We start from the raw sequence: 22,385 nt of genomic DNA on the forward strand, positions 1-22,385 counted from the left end.
GCACAGGGACGAGGTGAGGGGCTTAGACCATGCCTGGGCAATGTTGTTTCTTACACCTGGGTGTGTGGCATTTTGTTGAGCTGGCTACCCCCACTTGGGATTGGTTTTCCACAGCAAGCGCCTATTGTTCGTCGGAAGCCGTTTTTGCCTCAGGGGTCTCCGGGCTGTGTTCGTTGGGGTTGAACTCCTGCTAGCAAAACCGCCGGGTTGAGGGAAGGGTTCAGACTGTGCCAGTGCCCTGTTGTCTCTTCCAGGTCAGTGTATGGCATTTCCTTCCCCTTGCCACAGGCACCTGGGAGCATGTCTGCGCGTGGAGAAAGACTTTCCCTTGGGAAGCCGGGTTTTGTCAAACGGGTCCCAGTGCTCTGCTCCTCTCTTTTCACTCCTGCTGCCAGAAGCCCAGGGAGGATGGGAGGGCTTAGAACATGGCTGGGCATTGTGGTTTCTTCCAGAGAAGTGGAGGGCATTTGCTTTACCTTTCCACAACCACTTGGGATAGGGTCTGCACCTCAGGAAAACTGTTTCCGTGGGAAGCCGGCTTTTTGCAAAGGGGTCTCAGGGCCGTGTGCCTCGGCTGTCCCTCCGGCTCCCCAAAGCAGAGGGACGAGGTGAGGGGCTTAGACCAAGCCTGTGCAATGTTGTTTCTTACACCTGGGTGTGTGGCATTTTGTTGAGCTGGCTTCCCCCACTTGGGATAGGTGTTCCACAGGAAGCACCTATTGACCATCGGAAGCCTTTTTTGCCCCAGGGGTCTCCGGGTTGTGTTCGTTGGGGTTGAACTCCTGCTAGCAAAACCGCCGGGTTGAGGGAAGGGTTCAGACTGTGCCTGGGCCCTGTGGTCTCTTCCAGGTCAGTGTATGGCATTTCCTTCCCCTTGCCCCAGGCACCTGGGAGCATGTCTGCACGCGGCGAAAGACTTTCCCATGGGAAGCCGGTTTTTGTCAAACGGGTCCCAGTGCTCTGCTCCTCTCTTTTCACTCCTGCTGCCAGAAGCCCAGGGAGGATGGGAGGGCTTAGAACATGGCTGGGCACTGTGGTTTCTTCCAGAGAAGTGGAGGTCATTTGCTTTACCTTGCCACAACCACTTGGGATAGGGTCTGCACCTCAGGAAAACTGTCTCCGTCGGAAGCCGGCTTTTTGCAAAGGGGTCTCAGGGCCGTGTGCCTCGGCTGTCCCTCCGGCTCCCCAAAGCACAGGGACGAGGTGAGGGGCTTAGACCAAGCCTGTGCAATGTTGTTTCTTACACCTGGGTGTGTGGCATTTTGTTGAGCTGGCTACCCCCACTTGGGATAGGTTTTCCACAGCAAGCACCTATTGTTCGTCGGAAGCCGTTTTTGCCCCAGGGGTCTCCGGGCTGTGTTCGTTGGGGTTGAACTCCTGCTAGCAAAACCGCCGGGTTGAGGGAAGTGTTCAGAGTGTGCTTGGGCCCTGTGGTCTCTTCCAGGTCAGTGTATGGCATTTCCTTCCCCTTGCCCCAGGCACATGGGAGCATGTCTGCACGTGGAGAAAGACTTTCCCGTGGGAAGCCGGTTTTTGTCAAACGGGTCCCAGTGCTCTGCTCCTCTCTTTTAACTCCTGCTGCCAGAAGCCCAGGGAGGATGGGAGGGCTTCGAACATGGCTGGGCACTGTGGTTTCTTCCAGAGAAGTGGAGGGCATTTGCTTTACCTTGCCACGACCACTTGGGATAGGGTCTGCAACTCAGGAAAACTCTTTTCGTGGGAAGCCGGCTTTTTGCAAAGGGGTCTCAGGGCCGAGTGCCTCGGCTGTCCCTCCGGCTCCCCAAAGCACAGGGACAAGGTGAGGGGCTTAGACCATGCCTGGGCAATGTTGTTTCTTACACCTGGGTGTGTGGCATTTCGTTGAGCTGGCTACCCCCACTTGGGATAGGTGTTCCACAGCAAGCACCTATTGTTCGTCAGAAGCCGTTTTTGCCCCAGGGGTCTCCGGGCTGTGTTCGTTGGGGTTGAACTCCTGCTAGCAAAACCGCCGGGTTGAGGGAAGGGTTCAGACTGTGCTTGGGCCCTGTGGTCTCTTCCAGGTCAGTGTATGGCATTTCCTTCCCCTTGCCACAGGCACCTGGGAGCATGTCTGCACGTGGAGAAAGACTTTCCCGTGGGAAGCCGGGTTTTGTCAAACGGGTCCCAGTGCTCTGCTCCTCTCTTCACTCCTGCTACCAGAAGCCCAGGGAGGATGGGAGGGCTTAGAACATGGTTGGGCACTGTGGTTTCTTCCAGAGAAGTGGAGGGCATTTGCTTTACCTTGCCACAACCACTTGGGAAAGGGTCTGCACCTCAGGAAAACTGTTTCCGTGGGAAGCCGGCTTTTTGCAAAGGGGTCTCAGGGTCTTGGGCCTCGGCCGTCCCTCCGGCTCCCCAAAGCACAGGGACAAGGTGAGGGGCTTAGACCATGCCCGGGCAATGTTGTTTCTTACACCCGTGTGTGTGGCATTTTGTTAAGCTGGCTTCACCCACATGGGATAGGTGTTCCACAGCAAGTACCTATTGATCGTTGGAAGACGTTTTTGCCCCAGGTGTCTCCGGGCTGTGTTCGTTGGGGTTGAACTCCTGCTAGCAAAACCGCCGGGTTGAGGGAAGGGTTCAGACTGTGCCTGGGCCCTGTGGTCTCTTCCAGGTCAGTGTATGGCATTTCCTTCCCCTTGCCCCAGGCACCTGGGAGCATGTCTGCACGCGGCGAAAGACTTTCCCGTGGGAAGCCGGGTTTTGTCAAACGGGTCCCAGTGCTCTGCTCCTCTCTTTTCACTCCTGCTGCCAGAAGCCCAGGGAGGATGGGAGGGCTTAGAACATGGCTGGGCACTGTGGTTTCTTCCAGAGAAGTGGAGGGCATTTGCTTTACCTTGCCACAACCACTTGGGATATGGTCTGCACCTCAGGAAATCTGTCTCCGTGGGAAGCCGGCTTTTTGCAAAGGAGTCTCAGGGCCGTGGGCCTCGGCTGTCCCTCCGGCTCCCCAAAGCACAGGGACGAGGTGAGGGGCTTAGACCATGCCTGGGCAATGTTGTTTCTTACACCTGGGTGTGTGGCATTTTGTTGAGCTGGCTACCCCCACTTGGGATTGGTTTTCCACAGCAAGCACCTATTGTTCGTCCGAAGCCGTTTTTGCCTCAGGGGTCTCCGGGCTGTGTTCGTTGGGGTTGAACTCCTGCTAGCAAAACCGCCGGGTTGAGGGAAGGGTTCAGACTGTGCCTGGGCCCTGTGGTCTCTTCCAGGTCAGTGTATGGCATTTCCTTCCCCTTGCCACAGGCACCTGGGAGCATGTCTGCACGTGGAGAAAGACTTTCCCGTGGGAAGCCGGGTTTTGTCAAACGGGTCCCAGTGCTCTGCTCCTCTCTTTTCACTCCTGCTGCCAGAAGCCCAGGGAGGATGGGAGGGCTTAGAACATGGCTGGGCACTGTGGTTTCTTCCAGAGAAGTGGAGGGCATTTGCTTTACCTTGCCACAACCACTTGGGATAGGGTCTGCACCTCAGGAAAACTGTTTCCGTGGGAAGCCGGCTTTTTGCAAAGGGGTCTCAGGGCCGTGTGCCTCGGCTGTCCCTCCGGCTCCCCAAAGCACAGGGACGAGGTGAGGGGCTTAGACCAAGCCTGTGCAATGTTGTTTCTTACACCTGGGTGTGTGGCATTTTGTTGAGCTGGCTTCCCCCACTTGGGATAGGTGTGCCACAGCAAGCACCTATTGATCATCGGAAGACTTTTTTGCCCCAGGGTTCTCCGGGCTGTGTTCGTTGGGGTTGAACTCCTGCTAGCAAAACCGCCGGGTTGAGGGAAGTGTTCAGAGTGTGCTTGGGCCCTGTGGTCTCTTCCAGGTCAGTGTATGGCATTTCCTTCCCCTTGCCCCAGGCACCTGGGAGCATGTCTGCACGTGGAGAAAGACTTTCCCGTGGGAAGCCGGTTTTTGTCAAACGGGTCCCAGTGCTCTGCTCCTCTCTTTTCACTCCTGCTGCCAGAAGCCCAGGGAGGATGGGAGGGCTTAGAACATGGCTGGGCACTGTTTCTTCGAGAGAAGTGGAGGGCATTTGCTTTACCTTGCCACAACCACTTGGGATAGGGTCTGCACCTCAGGAAAACTGTCTCCGTGGGAAGCCGGCTTTTTGCAAAGGGGTCTCAGGGTCGTGGGCCTCGGCTGTCCCTCCGGCTCCCCAAAGCACAGGGACGAGGTGAGGGGCTTAGACCATGCCTGGGCAATGTTGTTTCTTACACCTGGGTGTGTGGCATTTTGTTGAGCTGGCTACCCCCACTTGGGATTGGTTTTCCACAGCAAGCGCCTATTGTTCGTAGGAAGCCTTTTTTGCCCCAGGGGTCTCCGGGCTGTGTTCGTTGGCGTTGAATTCCTGCTAGCAAAACCGCCGGGTTGAGGGAAGGGTTCAGACTGTGCCTGGGCCCTGTGGTCTCTTCCAGGTCAGTGTATGGCATTTCCTTCCCCTTGCCACAGGCACCTGGGAGCATGTCTGCACGTGGAGAAAGACTTTCCCGTGGGAAGCCGGTTTTTGTCAAACGGGTCCCAGTGCTCTGCTCCTCTCTTTTCACTCCTGCTGTCAGAAGCCCAGGGAGGATGGGAGGGCTTCGAACATGGCTGGGCACTGTGGTTTCTTCCAGAGAAGTGGAGGGCATTTGCTTTACCTTGCCACGACCACTTGGGATAGGGTCTGCAACTCAGGAAAACTCTTTTCGTGGGAAGCCGGCTTTTTGCAAAGGGGTCTTAGGGCCGAGTGCCTCGGCTGTCCCTCCGGCTCCCCAAAGCACAGGGACAAGGTGAGGGGCTTAGACCATGCCTGGGCAATGTTGTTTCTTACACCTGGGTGTGTGGCATTTCGTTGAGCTGGCTACCCCCACTTGGGATAGGTGTTCCACAGCAAGCACCTATTGTTCGTCAGAAGCCGTTTTTGCCCCAGGGGTCTCCGGGCTGTGTTCGTTGGGGTTGAACTCCTGCTAGCAAAACCGCCGGGTTGAGGGAAGGGTTCAGACTGTGCTTGGGCCCTGTGGTCTCTTCCAGGTCAGTGTATGGCATTTCCTTCCCCTTGCCACAGGCACCTGGGAGCATGTCTGCACGTGGAGAAAGACTTTCCCGTGGGAAGCCGGGTTTTGTCAAACGGGTCCCAGTGCTCTGCTCCTCTCTTCACTCCTGCTACCAGAAGCCCAGGGAGGATGGGAGGGCTTAGAACATGGTTGGGCACTGTGGTTTCTTCCAGAGAAGTGGAGGGCATTTGCTTTACCTTGCCACAACCACTTGGGAAAGGGTCTGCACCTCAGGAAAACTGTTTCCGTGGGAAGCCGGATTTTTGCAAAGGGGTCTCAGGGTCGTGGGCCTCGGCCGTCCCTCCGGCTCCCCAAAGCACAGGGACAAGGTGAGGGGCTTAGACCATGCCTGGGCAATGTTGTTTCTTACACCCGTGTGTGTGGCATTTTGTTAAGCTGGCTTCACCCACATGGGATAGGTATTCCTCAGCAAGTACCTATTGATCGTCGGAAGCCGTTTTTGCCCCAGGTGTCTCCGGGCTGTGTTCGTTGGGGTTGAACTCCTGCTAGCAAAACCGCCGGGTTGACGGAAGGGTCCAGACTGTGCCTGGGCCCTGTGGTCTCTTCCAGGTCAGTGTATGGCATTTCCTTCCCCTTGCCCCAGGCACCTGGGAGCATGTCTGCACATGGAGAAAGACTTTCCCGTGGGAAGCCGGTTTTTGTCAAACGGGTCCCAGGGCTCTGCTCCTCTCTTTTCACTCCTGCTGCCAAAAGCCCAGGGAGGATGGGAGGGCTTAGAACATGGCTGGGCACTGTGGTTTCTTCCAGAGAAGTGGAGGGCATTTGCTTTACCTTGCCACAACCACTTGGGATAGGGTCTGCACCTCAGGAAAACTGTCTCCGTGGGAAGCTGGCTTTTTGCAAAGGGGTCTCAGGGCCGTGTGCCTCGGGTGTCCCTCCGGCTCCCCAAAGCACAGGGACGAGGTGTGGGGCTTAGACCATGCCTGGGCAATGTTGTTTCTTACACCTGGGTGTGTGGCATTTCGTTGAGCTGGCTACCCCCACTTGGGATAGGTGTTCCACAGCAAGCACCTATTGTTCGTCCGAAGCCGTTTTTGCCTCAGGGGTCTCCGGGCTGTGTTCGTTGGGGTTGAACTCCTGCTAGCAAAACCGCCGGGTTGAGGGAAGGGTTCAGACTGTGCCTGGGCCCTGTGGTCTCTTCCAGGTCAGTGTATGGAATTTCCTTTCCCTTGCCACAGGCACCTGGGAGCATGTCTGCACGTGGAGAAAGACTTTCCCGTGGGAAGCAGGGTTTTGTCAAACGGGTCTCAGTGCTCTGCTCCTCTCTTTTCACTCCTGCTGCCAGAAGCCCAGGGAGGATGGGAGGGCTTAGAACATGGCTGGGCACTGTGGTTTCTTCCAGAGAAGTGGAGGGCATTTGCTTTACCTTGCCACAACCACTTGGGATAGGGTCTGCACCTCAGGAAAACTGTCTCCGTGGGAAGCTGGCTTTTTACAAAGGGGTCTCAGGGACATGTGCCTCGGCTGTCCCTCCGGCTCCCCAAAGCACAGGGACGAGGTGAGGGGCTTAGACCATGCCTGGGCAATGTTGTTTCTTACACCTGGGTGTGTGGCATTTTGTTGAGCTGCCTACCCCCACTTGGGATTGGTTTTCCACAGCAAGCACCTATTGTTCGTCCGAAGCCGTTTTTGCCTCAGGGGTCTCCGGGCTGTGTTCGTTGGGGTTGAACTCCTGCTAGCAAAACCGCCGGGTTGAGGGAAGAATTCAGACTGTACCTGGGCCCTGTGGTCTCTTCCAGGTCAGTGTATGGCATTTCCTTCCCCTTGCCACAGGCACCTGGGAGCATGTCTGCACGTGGAGAAAGACTTTCCCGTGGGAAGCCGGTTTTTGTCAAACGGGGCCCAGTGCTCTTCTCCTCTCTTTTCACTCCTGCTGCCAGAAGCCCAGGGAGGATGGGAGGGCTTAGAACATGGCTGGGCATTTTGGTTTCTCCCAGAGAAGTGGAGGGCATTTGCTTTACCTTGCCACAACCACTTGGGATAGGGTCTGCACCTCAGGAAAACTGTCTCCGTGGGAAGCCGGCTTTTTGCAAAGGGGTCTCAGGGCCGTGTGCCTCGGGTGTCCCTCCGGCTCCCCAAAGCACAGGGACGAGGTGAGGGGCTTAGACCATGCCTGGGCAATGTTGTTTCTTACACCTGGGTGTGTGGCATTTTGTTGAGCTGGCTACCCCCACTTGGGATAGGTGTTCCACAGCAAGCACCTATTGTTCGTCGGAAGCCGTTTTTGCCCCAGGGGTCTCCGGGCTGTGTTCGTTGGGGTTGAACTCCTGCTAGCAAAACCGCCGGGTTGAGGGAAGGGTTCAGACTGTGCCTGGGCCCTGTGGTCTCTTCCAGGTCAGTGTATGGCATTTCCTTTCCCTTGCCACAGGCACCTGGGAGCATGTCTGCACGTGGAGAAAGACTTTCCCGTGGGAAGCCGGGTTTTGTCAAACGGGTCCCAGTGCTCTGCTCCTCTCTTTTCACTCCTGCTGCCAGAAGGCCAGGGAGGATGGGAGGGCTTAGAACATGGCTGGGCATTGTGGTTTCTTCCAGAGAAGTGGAGGTCATTTGCTTTACCTTGCCACAACCACTTGGGATAGGGTCTGCACCTCAGGAAAACTGTTTCCGTGGGAAGCCGGCTTTTTGCAAAGGGGTCTCAGGGCCGTGTGCCTTGGCTGTCCCTCCGGCTCCCCAAAGCACAGGGACGAGGTGAGGGGCTTAGACCATGCCTGGGCAATGTTGTTTCTTACACCTGGGTGTGTGGCATTTTGTTGAGCTGGCTACCCCCACTTGGGATTGGTTTTCCACAGCAAGCGCCTATTGTTCGTCCGAAGCCGTTTTTGCCTCAGGGGTCTCCGGGCTGTGTTCGTTGGGGTTGAACTCCTGCTAGCAAAACCGCCGGGTTGAGGGAAGGGTTCAGACTGTGCCTGGGCCCTGTGGTCTCTTCCAGGTCAGTGTATGGCATTTCCTTCCCCTTGCCCCAGGCACCTGGGAGCATGTCTGCAAGTGGAGAAAGACTTTCCCGTTGGAAGCCGGTTTTTGTCAAACGGGTCCCAGTGCTCTGCTCCTCTCTTTTCACTCCTGCTGCCAGAAGCCCAGGGAGGATGGGAGGGCTTAGAACATGTTTGGGCACTGTGTTTTCTTCAAGAGAAGTGGAGGGAATTTGCATTACCTTGCCACAACCACTTCGGATAGGGTCTGCACCTCAGGAAAACTGTTTCCGTGAGAAGCCGGCTTTTTGCAAAGGGGTCTCAGGGCCGTGGGCCTCGGCTGTCCTTCCGGCTCCCCAAAGCACAGGGACGAGGTGAGGGGCTTAGACCATGCCTGGGCAATGTTGTTTCTTACACCTGGGTGTGTGGCATTTTGTTGAGCTGGCTACCCCCACTTGGGATAGGTAATCCACAGCAAGCACCTATTGTTCGTTGGAAGCCGTTTTTGCCCCAGGGGTCTACGGGCTGTGTTCCTTTGGGTTGAACTCCTGCTAGCAAAACCGCCGGGTTGAGGGAAGGGTTCAGACTGTGCCTGGGCCCTGTGGTCTCTTCCAGGTCAGTGTATGGCATTTCCTTCCCCTTGCCCCAGGCACCTTGGAGCATGTCTGCACGTGGAGAAAGACTTTCCCGTGGGAAGCCGGTTTTTGTCAAACGGGTCCCAGTGCTCTGCTCCTCTCTTTTCACTCCTGCTGCCAGAAGCCCAGGGAGGATGGGAGGGCTTAGAACATGGCTGGGCATTGTGGTTTCTTCCAGAGAAGTGGAGGGCATTTGCTTTACCTTGCCACAACCACTTGGAATAGGGTCTGCACCTCAGGAAAACTGTTTCCGTGGGAAGCCGGCTTTTTGCAAAGGGGTCTCAGGGCCGTGTGCCTCGGCTGTCCCTCCGGCTCCCCAAAGCACAGGGACGAGGTGAGGGGCTTAGACCAAGCCTGTGCAATGTTGTTTCTTACACCTGGGTGTGTGGCATTTTGTTGAGCTGGCTTCCCCCACTTGGGATAGGTGTGCCACAGCAAGCACCTATTGATCATCGGAAGCCTTTTTTGCCCCAGGGGTCTCCGGGCTCTGTTCCTTGGGGTTGAACTCCTGCTAGCAAAACCGCCGGGTTGAGGGAAGGGTTCAGACTGTACCTGGGCCCTGTGGTCTCTTCCAGGTCAGTGTATGGCATTTCCTTCCCCTTGCCACAGGCACCTGGGAGCATGTCTGCACATGGAGAAAGACTTTCCCGTGGGAAGCCGGGTTTTGTCAAACGGGTCCCAGTGCTCTGCTCCTCTCTTTTCACTCCTGCTGCCAGAAGCCCAGGGAGGATGGGAGGGCTTAGAACATGGCTGGGCACTGTGGTTTCTTCCAGAGAAGTGGAGGGCATTTGCTTTACCTTGCCACAACCACTTGGAATAGGGTCTGCACCTCAGGAAAACTGTTTCCGTGGGAAGCCGGCTTTTTGCAAAGGGGTCTCAGGGCCGTGTGCCTCGGCTGTCCCTTCGGCTCCCCAAAGCACAGGGACGAGGTGAGGGGCTTAGACCATGCCTGGGCTATGTTGTTTCTTACACCTGGGTGTGTGGCATTTTGTTGAGCTGGCTACCCCCACTTGGGATTGGTTTTCCACAGCAAGCGCCTATTGTTCGTAGGAAGCCTTTTTTGCCCCAGGGGTCTCCGGGCTGTGTTCGTTGGGGTTGAACTCCTGCTAGCAAAACCGCCGGGTTGAGGGAAGGGTTCAGACTGTGCCTGGGCCCTGTGGTCTCTTCCAGGTCAGTGTATGGCATTTCCTTCCCCTTGCCACAGGCACCTGGGAGCATGTCTGCACGTGGAGAAAGACTTTCCCGTGGGAAGCCGGTTTTTGTCAAACGGGTCCCAGTGCTCTGCTCCTCTCTTTTCACTCCTGCTGTCAGAAGCCCAGGGAGGATGGGAGGGCTTCGAACATGGCTGGGCACTGTGGTTTCTTCCAGAGAAGTGGAGGGCATTTGCTTTACCTTGCCACGACCACTTGGGATAGGGTCTGCAACTCAGGAAAACTCTTTCCGTGGGAAGCCGGCTTTTTGCAAAGGGGTCTCAGGGCCGAGTGCCTCGGCTGACCCTCCGGCTCCCCAAAGCACAGGGACGAGGTGAGGGGCTTAGGCCATGCCTGGGCAATGTTGTTTCTTACACCTGGGTGTGTGGCATTTCGTTGAGCTGGCTACCCCCACTTGGGATAGGTGTTCCACAGCAAGCACCTATTGTTCGTCGGAAGCAGTTTTTGCCCCAGGGGTCTCCGGGCTGTGTTCGTTGGGGTTGAACTCCTGCTAGCAAAACCGCCGGGTTGAGGGAAGGGTTCAGACTGTGCCTGGGCCCTGTGGTCTCTTCCAGGTCAGTGTATGGCATTTCCTTCCCCTTGCCACAGGCACCTGGGAGCATGTCTGCACGTGGAGAAAGACTTTCCCGTGGGAAGCCGGTTTTTGTCAAACGGGTCCCAGTGCTCTGCTCCTCTCTTTTCACTCCTGCTGCCAGAAGCCCAGGGAGGATGGGAGGGCTTAGAACATGGCTGGGCATTGTGGTTTCTTCCAGAGAAGTGGAGGGCATTTGCTTTACCTTGCCACAACCACTTGGGATAGGGTCTGCAACTCAGGAAAACTGTTTCCGTGGGAAGCCGGCTTTTTGCAAAGGGGTCTCAGGGCCGTGTGCCTCGGCTGTCCCTCCGGCTCCCCAAAGCACAGGGACGAGGTGAGGGGCTTAGACCAAGCCTGTGCAATGTTGTTTCTTACACCTGGGTGTGTGGCATTTTGTTGAGCTGGCTTCCCCCACTTGGGATAGGTGTGCCACAGCAAGCACCTATTGATCATCGGAAGACTTTTTTGCCCCAGGGGTCTCCGGGCTGTGTTCGTTGGGTTTGAACTCCTGCTAGCAAAACCGCCGGGTTGAGGGAAGGGTTCAGAGTGTGGTTGGGCCCTGTGGTCTCTTCCAGGTCATGTATGGCATTTCCTTCCCCTTACCCCAGGCACCTGGGAGCATGTCTGCACGTGGAGAAAGACTTTCCCGTGGGAAGCCGGTTTTTGTCAAACGGGGCCCAGTGCTCTGCTCCTCTCTTTTCACTCCTGCTGCCAGAAGCCCAGGGAGGATGGGAGGGCTTAGAACATGGCTGGGCACTGTTTCTTCGAGAGAAGTGGAGGGCATTTGCTTTACCTTGCCACAACCACTTGGGATAGGGTCTGCACCTCAGGAAAACTGTCTCCGTGGGAAGCCGTCTTTTTGCAAAGGGGTCTCAGGGTCGTGGGCCTCGGCTGTCCCTCCGGCTCCCCAAAGCACAGGGACGAGGTGAGGGGCTTAGACCATGCCTGGGCAATGTTGTTTCTTACACCTGGGTGTGTGGCATTTTGTTGAGCTGGCTACCCCCACTTGGGATTGGTTTTCCACAGCCATTGCCTATTGTTCGTAGGAAGCCTTTTTTGCCCCAGGGGTCTCCGGGCTGTGTTCGTTGGTGTTGAACTCCTGCTAGCAAAACCGCCGGGTTGAGGGAAGGGTTCAGACTGTACCTGGGCCCTGTGGTCTCTTCCAGGTCAGTGTATGGCATTTCCTTTCCCTTGCCACAGGCACCTGGGAGCATGTCTGCACGTGGAGAAAGACTTTCCCGTGGGAAGCAGGGTTTTGTCAAACGGGTCCCAGTGCTCTGCTCCTCTCTTTTCACTCCTGCTGCCAGAAGCCCAGGGAGGATGGGAGGGCTTAGAGCATGGCTGGGCACTGTGGTTTCTTGCAGAGAAGTGGAGGGCATTTGCTTTACCTTGCCACAACCACTTGGGATAGGGTCTGCACCTCAGGAAAACTGTCTCCGTGGGAAGCTGGCTTTTTACAAAGAGGTCTCAGGGCCGTGTGTCTCGGCTGTCCCTCCGGCTCCCCAAAGCACAGGGACGAGGTGAGGGGCTTAGACCATGCCTGGGCAATGTTGTTTCTTACACCTGGGTGTGTGGCATTTTGTTGAGCTGCCTACCCCCACTTGGGATAGGTGTTCCACAGCAAGCACCTATTGTTCGTCCGAAGCCGTTTTTGCCTCAGGGGTCTCCGGGCTGTGTTCGTTGGGGTTGAACTCCTGCTAGCAAAACCGCCGGGTTGAGGGAAGAGTTCAGACTGTGCCTGGGCCCTGTGGTCTCTTCCAGGTCAGTGTATGGCATTTCCTTCCCCTTGCCCCAGGCACCTTGGAGCATGTCTGCATGTGGAGAAAGACTTTCCCGTGGGAAGCCGGTTTTTGTCAAACGGGTCCCAGTGCTCTGCTCCTCTCTTTTCACTCCTGCTGCCAGAAGCCCAGGGAGGATGGGAGGGCTTAGAACATGGCTGGGCATTGTGGTTTCTTCCAGAGAAGTGGAGGGCATTTGCTTTACCTTGCCACAACCACTTGGAATAGGGTCTGCACCTCAGGAAAACTGTTTCCGTGGGAAGCCGGCTTTTTGCAAAGGGGTCTCAGGGCCGTGTGCCTCGGCTGTCCCTCCGGCTCCCCAAAGCACAGGGACCAGGTGAGGGGCTTAGACCAAGCCTGTGCAATGTTGTTTCTTACACCTGGGTGTGTGGCATTTTGTTGAGCTGGCTACCCCCACTTGGGATTGGTTTTCGACAGCAAGCACCTATTGTTCGTCCGAAGCCGTTTTTGCCTCAGGGGTCTCCGGGCTGTGTTCGTTGGGGTTGAACTCCTGCTAGCAAAACCGCCGGGTTGAGGGAAGGGTTCAGACTGTGCCTGGGCCCTGTGGTCTCTTCCAGGTCAGTGTATGGCATTTCCTTCCCCTTGCCCCAGGCACCTGGGAGCATGTCTGCACGCGGCGAAAGACTTTCCCGTGGGAAGCCGGGTTTTGTCAAACGGGTCCCAGTGCTCTGCTCCTCTCTTTTCACTCCTGCTGCCAGAAGCCCAGGGAGGATGGGAGGGCTTAGAACATGGCTGGGCTTTGTGGTTTCTTCCAGAGAAGTGGAGGGCATTTGCTTTACCTTGCCACGACCACTTGGGATAGGGTCTGCACCTCAGGAAAAGTGTTTCCGTGGGAAGCCGGCTTTTTGCAAAGGGGTCTCAGGGCCGTGTGCCTCGGCTGTCCTTCCGGCTCCCCAAAGCACAGGGACGAGGTGAGGGGCTTAGACCAAGCCTGTGCAATGTTGTTTCTTACACCTGGGTGTGTGGCATTTTGTTGAGCTGGCTTCCCCCACTTGGGATAGGTGTTCCACAGCAAGCACCTATTGATCATCGGAAGCCTTTTTTGCCCCAGGGGTCTCCGGGCTGTGTTCGTTGGGGTTGAACTCCTGCTAGCAAAACCGCCGGGTTGAGGGAAGGGTTCAGACTGTGCTTGGGCCCTGTGGTCTCTTCCAGGTCAGTGTATGGCATTTCCTTCCCCTTGCCACAGGCACCTGGGAGCATGTCTGCACGTGGAGAAAGACTTTCCCGTGGGAAGCCGGTTTTTGTCAAACGGGGCCCAGTGCTCTGCTCCTCTCTTTTCACTCCTGCTGCCAGAAGCCCAGGGAGGATGGGAGGGCTTAGAACATGGCTGGGCACTGTTTCTTCGAGAGAAGTGGAGGACATTTGCTTTACCTTGCCACAACCACTTGGGATAGGGTCTGCACCTCAGGAAAACTGTCTCCGTTGGAAGCCGGCTTTTTGCAAAGGGGTCTAAGGGTCGTGGGCCTCGGCTGTCCCTCCGGCTCCCCAAAGCACAGGCACGAGGTGAGGGGTTTAGACCATGCCTGGGCAATGTTGTTTCTTACACCTGGGTGTGTGGCATTTTGTTGAGCTGGCTACCCCCACTTGGGATTGGTTTTCCACAGCAAGCGCCTATTGTTCGTAGGAAGCCTTTTTTGCCCCAGGGGTCTCCGGGCTGTGTTCGTTGGGGTTGAACTCCTGCTAGCAAAACCGCCGGGTTGAGGGAAGGGTTCAGACTGTGCCTGGGCCCTGTGGTCTCTTCCAGGTCAGTGTATGGCATTTCCTTCCCCTTGCCACAGGCACCTGGGAGCATGTCTGCACGTGGAGAAAGACTTTCCCGTGGGAAGCCGGTTTTTGTCAAACGGGTCCCAGTGCTCTGCTCCTCTCTTTTCACTCCTGCTGTCAGAAGCCCAGGGAGGATGGGAGGGCTTAGAACATGGCTGGGCACTGTGGTTTCTTCCAGAGAAGTGGAGGGCATTTGCTTTACCTTGCCACGACCACTTGGGATAGGGTCTGCAACTCAGGAAAACTCTTTCCGTGGGAAGCCGGCTTTTGGCAAAGGGGTCTCAGGGCCGAGTGCCTCGGCTGACCCTCCGGCTCTTCAAAGCACAGGGACAAGGTGAGGGGCTTAGACCATGCCTGGGCAATGTTGTTTCTTACACCTGGGTGTGTGGCATTTCGTTGAGCTGGCTACCCCCACTTGGGATAGGTGTTCCACAGCAAGCACCTATTGTTCGTCAGAAGCCGTTTTTGCCCCAGGGGTCTCCGGGCTATGTTCGTTGGGGTTGAACTCCTGCTAGCAAAACCGCCGGGTTGAGGGAAGGGTTCAGACTGTGCCTGGGCCCTGTGGTCTCTTCCAGGTCAGTGTATGGCATTTCCTTCCCCTTGCCCCAGGCACCTTGGAGCATGTCTGCATGTGGAGAAAGACTTTCCCGTGGGAAGCCGGTTTTTGTCAAACGGGTCCCAGTGCTCTGCTCCTCTCTTTTCACTCCTGCTGCCAGAAGCCCAGGGAGGATGGGAGGGCTTAGAACATGGCTGGGCATTGTGGTTTCTTCCAGAGAAGTGGAGGGCATTTGCTTTACCTTGCCACAACCACTTGGAATAGGGTCTGCACCTCAGGAAAACTGTTTCCGTGGGAAGCCGGCTTTTTGCAAAGGGGTCTCAGGGCCGTGTGCCTCGGCTGTCCCTCCGGCTCCCCAAAGCACAGGGACTAGGTGAGGGGCTTAGACCAAGCCTGTGCAATGTTGTTTCTTACACCTGGGTGTGTGGCATTTTGTTGAGCTGGCTACCCCCACTTGGGATTGGTTTTCGACAGCAAGCACCTATTGTTCCTCCGAAGCCGTTTTTGCCTCAGGGGTCTCCGGGCTGTGTTCGTTGGGGTTGAACTCCTGCTAGCAAAACCGCCGGGTTGAGGGAAGGGTTCAGACTGTGCCTGGGCCCTGTGGTCTCTTCCAGGTCAGTGTATGGCATTTCCTTCCCCTTGCCCCAGGCACCTGGGAGCATGTCTGCACGCGGCGAAAGACTTTCCCGTGGGAAGCCGGGTTTTGTCAAACGGGTCCCAGTGCTCTGCTCCTCTCTTTTCACTCCTGCTGCCAGAAGCCCAGGGAGGATGGGAGGGCTTAGAACATGGCTGGGCTTTGTGGTTTCTTCCAGAGAAGTGGAGGGCATTTGCTTTACCTTGCCACGACCACTTGGGATAGGGTCTGCACCTCAGGAAAAGTGTTTCCGTGGGAAGCCGGCTTTTTGCAAAGGGGTCTCAGGGCCGTGTGCCTCGGCTGTCCCTCCGGCTCCCCAAAGCACAGGGACGAGGTGAGGGGCTTGGACCAAGCCTGTGCAATGTTGTTTCTTATACCTGGGTGTGTGGCATTTTGTTGAGCTGGCTTCCCCCACTTGGGATAGGTGTTCCACAGCAAGCACCTATTGATCATCGGAAGCCTTTTTTGCCCCAGGGGTCTCCGGGCTGTGTTCGTTGGGGTTGAACTCCTGCTAGCAAAACCGCCGGGTTGAGGGAAGGGTTCAGACTGTGCTTGGGCCCTGTGGTCTCTTCCAGGTCAGTGTATGGCATTTCCTTCCCCTTGCCCCAGGCACCTGGGAGCATGTCTGCACGTGGAGAAAGACTTTCCCGTGGGAAGCCGGTTTTTGTCAAACGGGGCCCAGTGCTCTGCTCCTCTCTTTTCACTCCTGCTGTCAGAAGCCCAGGGAGGACGAGAGGGCTTAGAACATGGCTGGGCACTGTGGTTTCTTCCAGAGAAGTGGAGGGCATTTTCTTTACCTTGCCACGACCACTTGGGATAGGGTGTGCAACTCAGGAAAACTCTTTCCGTGGGAAGCCGGCTTTTGGCAAAGGGGTCTCAGGGCCGAGTGCCTCGGCTGACCCTCCGGCTCTTCAAAGCACAGGGACAAGGTGAGGGGCTTAGACCATGCCTGGGCAATGTTGTTTCTTACACCTGGGTGTGTGGCATTTCGTTGAGCTGGCTACCCCCACTTGGGATAGGTGTTCCACAGCAAGCACCTATTGTTCGTCAGAAGCCGTTTTTGCCCCAGGGGTCTCCGGGCTGTGTTCGTTGGGGTTGAACTCCTGCTAGCAAAACCGCCGGGTTGAGGGAAGGGTTCAGACTGTGCCTGGGCCCTGTGGTCTCTTCCAGGTCAGTGTATGGCATTTCCTTCCCCTTGCCACAGGCACCTGGGAGCATGTCTGCACGTGGAGAAAGACTTTCCCGTGGGAAGCCGGTTTTTGTCAAACGGGTCCCAGTGCTCTGCTCCTCTCTTTTCACTCCTGCTGCCAGAAGCCCAGGGAGGATGGGAGGGCTTAGAACATGGCTGGGCACTGTGGTTTCTTCCAGAGAAGTGGAGGGCATTTGCTTTACCTTGCCACAACCACTTGGGATAGGGTCTGCAGCTCAGGAAAACTGTTTCCGTGGGAAGCCGGCTTTTTGCAAAGGGGTCTCAGGGCCGTGGGCCTCGGGTGTCCCTCCGGCTCCCCAAAGCACAGGGACGAGGTGAGGGGCTTAGACCATGCCTTTGCAATGTTGTTTCTTACACCTGGGTGTGTGGCATTTTGTTGAGCTGGCAACCCCCTCTTGGGATTGGTTTTCCACAGCAAGCGCCTATTGTTCGTCGGAAGCCGTTTTTGCCTCAGGGGTCTCCGGGCTGTGTTCGTTGGGGTTGAACTCCTGCTAGCAAAACCGCCGGGTTGAGGGAAGGGTTCAGACTGTGCCTGGGCCCTGTGGTCTCTTCCAGGTCAGTGTATGGCATTTCCTTCCCCTTGCCCCAGGCACCTGGGAGCATGTCTGCACGCGGCGAAAGACTTTCCCGTGGGAAGCCGGGTTTTGTCAAACGGGTCCCAGTGCTCTGCTCCTCTCTTTTCACTCCTGCTGCCAGAAGCCCAGCGATAATGGGAGGGCTTAGAACATGGCTGGGCACTGTGGTTTCTTCCAGAGAAGTGGAGGGCATTTGCTTTACCTTGCCACAACCACTTGGGATAGGGTCTGCACCTCAGGAAATCTGTCTCCGTGGGAAGCCGGCTTTTTGCAAAGGGGTCTCAGGGCCGTGTGCCTCGGGTGTCCCTCCGGCTCCCCAAAGCACAGGGACGAGGTGAGGGGCTTAGACCATGCCTGGGCAATGTTGTTTCTTACACCTGGGTGTGTGGCATTTCGTTGAGCTGGCTACCCCCACTTGGGATAGGTGTTCCACAGCAAGCACCTATTGATCATAGGAAGCGTTTTTTGCCCCAGGGGTCTCCGGGCTGTGTTCGTTGGGGTTGAACTCCTGCTAGTAAAACCGCCGGGTTGAGGGAAGGGTTCAGACTGTGCCTGGGCCCTGTGGTCTCTTCCAGGTCAGTGTATGGCATTTCCTTCCCCTTGCCCCAGGCACCTGGGAGCATGTCTGCACGTGGAGAAAGACTTTCCCGTGGGAAGCCGGGTTTTGTCAAACGGGTCCCAGTGCTCTGCTCCTCTCTTTTCACTCCTGCTGCCAGAAGCCCAGGGAGGATGGGAGGGCTTAGAACATGGCTGGGCATTGTGGTTTCTTCCAGAGAAGTGGAGGGCATTTGCTTTACCTTGCCACAACCACTTGGGATAGGGTCTGCACTTCAGGAAAACTGTTTTGGTGGGAAGCCGGCTTTTTGCAAAGGGGTCTCAGGGCCGTGTGCCTCGGCTGTCCCTCCGGCTCCCCAAAGCACAGGGACGAGGTGAGGGGCTTAGACCAAGCCTGTGCAATGTTGTTTCTTACACCTGGGTGTGTGGCATTTTGTTGAGCTGGCTTCCCCCGCTTGGGATAGGTGTTCCACAGCAAGCACCTATTGATTATCGGAAGCCTTTTTAGCCCCAGGGGTCTCCGGGCTGTGTTCGTTGGGGTTGAACTCCTGCTAGCAAAACCGCCGGGTTGAGGGAAGGGTTCAGACTGTGCTTGGGCCCTGTGGTCTCTTCCAGGTCAGTGTATGGCATTTCCTTCCCCTTGCCCCAGGCACCTGGGAGCATGTCTGCACGTGGAGAAAGACTTTCCCGTGGGAAGCCGGTTTTTGTCAAACGGGTCCCAGTTCTCTGCTCCTCTCTTTTCAATCCTGCTGCCAGAAGCCCAGGGAGGATGGGAGGGCTTAGAACATGGCTGGGCATTTTGGTTTCTTCCAGAGAAGTGGAGGGCATTTGCTTTACCTTGCCACAACCACTTGGGATAGGGTCTGCACCTCAGGAAAACTGTCTCCGTGGGAAGCGGGCTTTTTGCAAAGGGGTCTCAGGGCGGTGTGCCTCGGCTGTCCCTCCGGCTCCCCAAAGCACAGGGACGAGGTGAGGGGTTTAGACCAAGCCTGTGCAATGTTGTTTCTTACACCTGGGTGTGTGGCATTTTGTTGAGCTGGCTTCCCCCACTTGGGATAGGTGTTCCACAGCAAGCACCTATTGATCGTCGGAAGCCTTTTTTGCCCCAGGGGTCTCCGGGCTGTGTTCGTTGGGGTTGAACTCCTGCTAGCAAAACCGCCGGGTTGAGGGAAGGGTTCAGACTGTGCCTGGGCCCTGTGGTCTCTTCCAGGTCAGTGTATGGCATTTCCTTCCCCTTGCCCCAGGCACCTGGGAGCATGTCTGCACGTGGAGAAAGACTTTCCCGTGGGAAGCCGGGTTTTGTCAAACGGGTCCCAGTGCTCTGCTTCTCTCTTTTCACTCCTGCTGCCAGAAGCCCAGGGAGGATGGGAGGGCTTAGAACATGGCTGGGCACTGTGGTTTCTTCCAGAGAAGTGGAGGGCATTTGCTTTACCTTGCCACAACCACTTGGGATAGGGTCTGCACCTCAGGAAAACTCTTTCCGTGGGAAGCCGGCTTTTTGCAAAAGGGTCTCAGGGCCGTGTGCCTCGGCTGTCCTTCCGGCTCCCCAAAGCACAGGGACGAGGTGACGGGCTTAGACCATGCCTGGGCAATGTTGTTTCTTACACCTGGGTGTGTGGCATTTCGTTGAGCTGGCTACCCCCACTTGGGATAGTTGTTCCACAGCAAGCACCTATTGTTCGTCGGAAGCCGTTTTTGCCCCAGGGGTCTCCGGGCTGTGTTCGTTGGGGTTGAACTCCTGCTAGCAAAACCGCCGGGTTGAGGGAAGGGTTCAGACTGTGCCTGGGCCCTGTGGTCTCTTCCAGGTCAGTGTATGGCATTTCCTTCCCCTTGCCCCAGGCACCTGGGAGCATGTCTGCACGTGGAGAAAGACTTTCCCGTGGGAAGCCGGGTTTTGTCAAACGGGTCCCAGTGCTCTGCTCCTCTCTTTTCACTCCTGCTGCCAGAAGCCCAGGGAGGATGGGAGGGCTTAGAACATGGCTGGGCATTGTGGTTTCTTCCAGAGAAGTGGAGGGCATTTGCTTTACCTTGCCACAACCACTTGGGATAGGGTTTGCACCTCAGGAAAACTGTGTTCGTGGGAAGCCGGCTTTTTGCAAAGGGGTCTCAGGGCCGTGTGCCTCGGCTGTCTCTCCGGCTCCCCAAAGCACAGGGACGAGGTGAGGGGCTTAGACCAAGCCTGTGCAATGTTGTTTCTTACACCTGGGTGTGTGGCATTTTGTTGAGCTGGCTTCCCCCGCTTGGGATAGGTGTTCCACAGCAAGCACCTATTGATCATAGGAAGCCTTTTTTGCCCCAGGGGTCTCCGGGCTGTGTTCGTTGGAGTTGAACTCCTGCTAGCAAAACCGCCGGGTTGAGGGAAGGGTTCAGACTGTACCTGGGCCCTGTGGTCTCTTCCAGGTCAGTGTATGGCATTTCCTTCCCCTTGCCCCAGGCACCTGGGAGCATGTCTGCACGTGGAGAAAGACTTTCCCGTGGGAAGCCGGTTTTTGTCAAACGGGTCCCAGTGCTCTGCTCCTCTCTTTTCACTCCTGCTGCCAGAAGCCCAGGGAGGATGGGAGGGCTTAGAACATGGCTGGGCACTGTGGTTTCTTCCAGAGAAGTGGAGGGCATTTGCTTTACCTTGCCACAACCACTTGGGATAGGGTCTCTACCTCAGGAAAACTGTCTCCGTGGGAAGCCGGCTTTTTGCAAAGGGGTCTCAGGGCCGTGTGCCTCGGGTGTCCCTCCGGCTCCCCAAAGCACAGGGACGAGGTGAGGGGCTTAGACCATGCCTGGGCAATGTTGTTTCTTACACCTGGGTGTGTGGCATTTTGTTGAGCTGGCTACCCCCACTTGGGATAGGTGTTCCACAGCAAGCACCTATTGTTCGTCGGAAGCCGTTTTTGCCCCAGGGGTCTCCGGGCTGTGTTCGTTGGGGTTGAACTCCTGCTAGCAAAACCGCCGGGTTGAGGGAAGGGTTCAGACTGTGCCTAGGCCCTGTGGTCTCTTCCAGGTCAGTGTATGGCATTTCCTTCCCCTTGCCACAGGCACCTGGGAGCATGTCTGCACGTGGAGAAAGACTTTCCCGTGGGAAGCCGGGTTTTGTCAAACGGGTCCCAGTGCTCTGCTCCTCTCTTTTCACTCCTGCTGCCAGAAGCCCAGGGAGGATGGGAGGGCTTAGAACATGGCTGGGCATTGTGGTTTCTTCCAGAGAAGTGGAGGGCATTTGCTTTACCTTGCCACAACCACTTGGGATAGGGTCTGCACCTCAGGAAAACTGTTTCCGTGGGAAGCCGGTTTTTTGCAAAGGGGTCTCAGGGCCGTGGGCCTCGGGTGTCCCTCCGGCTCCCCAAAGCACAGGGACGAGGTGAGGGGCTTAGACCATGCCTGGGCAATGTTGTTTCTTACACCTGGGTGTGTGGCATTTTGTAGAGCTGGCTACCCCCACTTGGGATTGGTTTTCCACAGCAAGCGCCTATTGTTCGTCGGAAGCCGTTTTTGCCTCAGGGGTCTCCGGGCTGTGTTCGTTGGGGTTGAACTCCTGCTAGCAAAACCGCCGGGTTGAGGGAAGGGTTCAGACTGTGCCAGTGCCCTGTGGTCTCTTCCAGGTCAGTGTATGGCATTTCCTTCCCCTTGCCACAGGCACCTGGGAGCATGTCTGCGCGTGGAGAAAGACTTTCCCGTGGGAAGCCGGGTTTTGTCAAACGGGTCCCAGTGCTCTGCTCCTCTCTTTTCACTCCTGCTGCCAGAAGCCCAGGGAGGATGGGAGGGCTTAGAACATGGCTGGGCATTGTGGTTTCTTCCAGAGAAGTGGAGGGCATTTGCTTTACCTTGCCACAACCACTTGGGATAGGGTCTGCACCTCAGGAAAACTGTTTCCGTGGGAAGCCGGCTTTTTGCAAAGGGGTCTCAGGGCCGTGTGCCTCGGCTGTCCCTCCGGCTCCCCAAAGCAGAGGGACGAGGTGAGGGGCTTAGACCAAGCCTGTGCAATGTTGTTTCTTACACCTGGGTGTGTGGCATTTTGTTGAGCTGGCTTCCCCCACTTGGGATAGGTGTTCCACAGGAAGCACCTATTGACCATCGGATGCCTTTTTTGCCCCAGGGGTCTCCGGGTTGTGTTCGTTGGGGTTGAACTCCTGCTAGCAAAACCGCCGGGTTGAGGGAAGGGTTCAGACTGTACCTGGGCCCTGTGGTCTCTTCCAGGTCAGTGTATGGCATTTCCTTCCCCTTGCCACAGGCACCTGGGAGCACGTCTGCACGTGGAGAAAGACTTTCCCGTGGGAAGCAGGGTTTTGTCAAACGGGTCCCAGTGCTCTGCTCCTCTCTTTTCACTCTTGCTGCCAGAAGCCCAGGGAGGATGGGAGGGCTTAGAACATGGCTGGGCACTGTGGTTTCTTCCAGAGAAGTGGAGGGCATTTGCTTTACCTTGCCACAACCACTTGGGATAGGGTCTGCACCACAGGAAAACTGTTTCCGTGGGAAGCCGGCTTTTTGCAAAGGGGTCTCAGGGCCGTGTGCCTCGGCTGTCCCTCCGGCTCCCCAAAGCACAGGGACGAGGTGAGGGGCTTAGACCAAGCCTGTGCAATGTTGTTTCTTACACCTGGGTGTGTGGCATTTCGTTGAGCTGGCTACCCCCACTTGGGATAGGTGTTCCACAGCAAGCACCTATTGTTCCTCGGAAGCCGTTTTTGCCCCAGGGGTCTCTGGGCTGTGTTCGTTGGGGTTGAACTCCTGCTAGCAAAACCGCCGGGTTGAGGGAAGGGTTCAGACTGTGCCTGGGCCCTGTGGTCTCTTCCAGGTCAGTGTATGGCATTTCCTTCCCCTTGCCACAGGCACCTGGGAGCATGTCTGCACGCGGCGAAAGACTTTCCCGTGGGAAGCCGGGTTTTGTCAAACGGGTCCCAGTGCTCTGCTCCTCTCTTTTCACC

Source organism: Ursus arctos, unplaced genomic scaffold, assembly GCF_023065955.2.
Source record: "Ursus arctos isolate Adak ecotype North America unplaced genomic scaffold, UrsArc2.0 scaffold_54, whole genome shotgun sequence".
NCBI classification, from domain to species: domain Eukaryota; kingdom Metazoa; phylum Chordata; class Mammalia; order Carnivora; family Ursidae; genus Ursus; species Ursus arctos.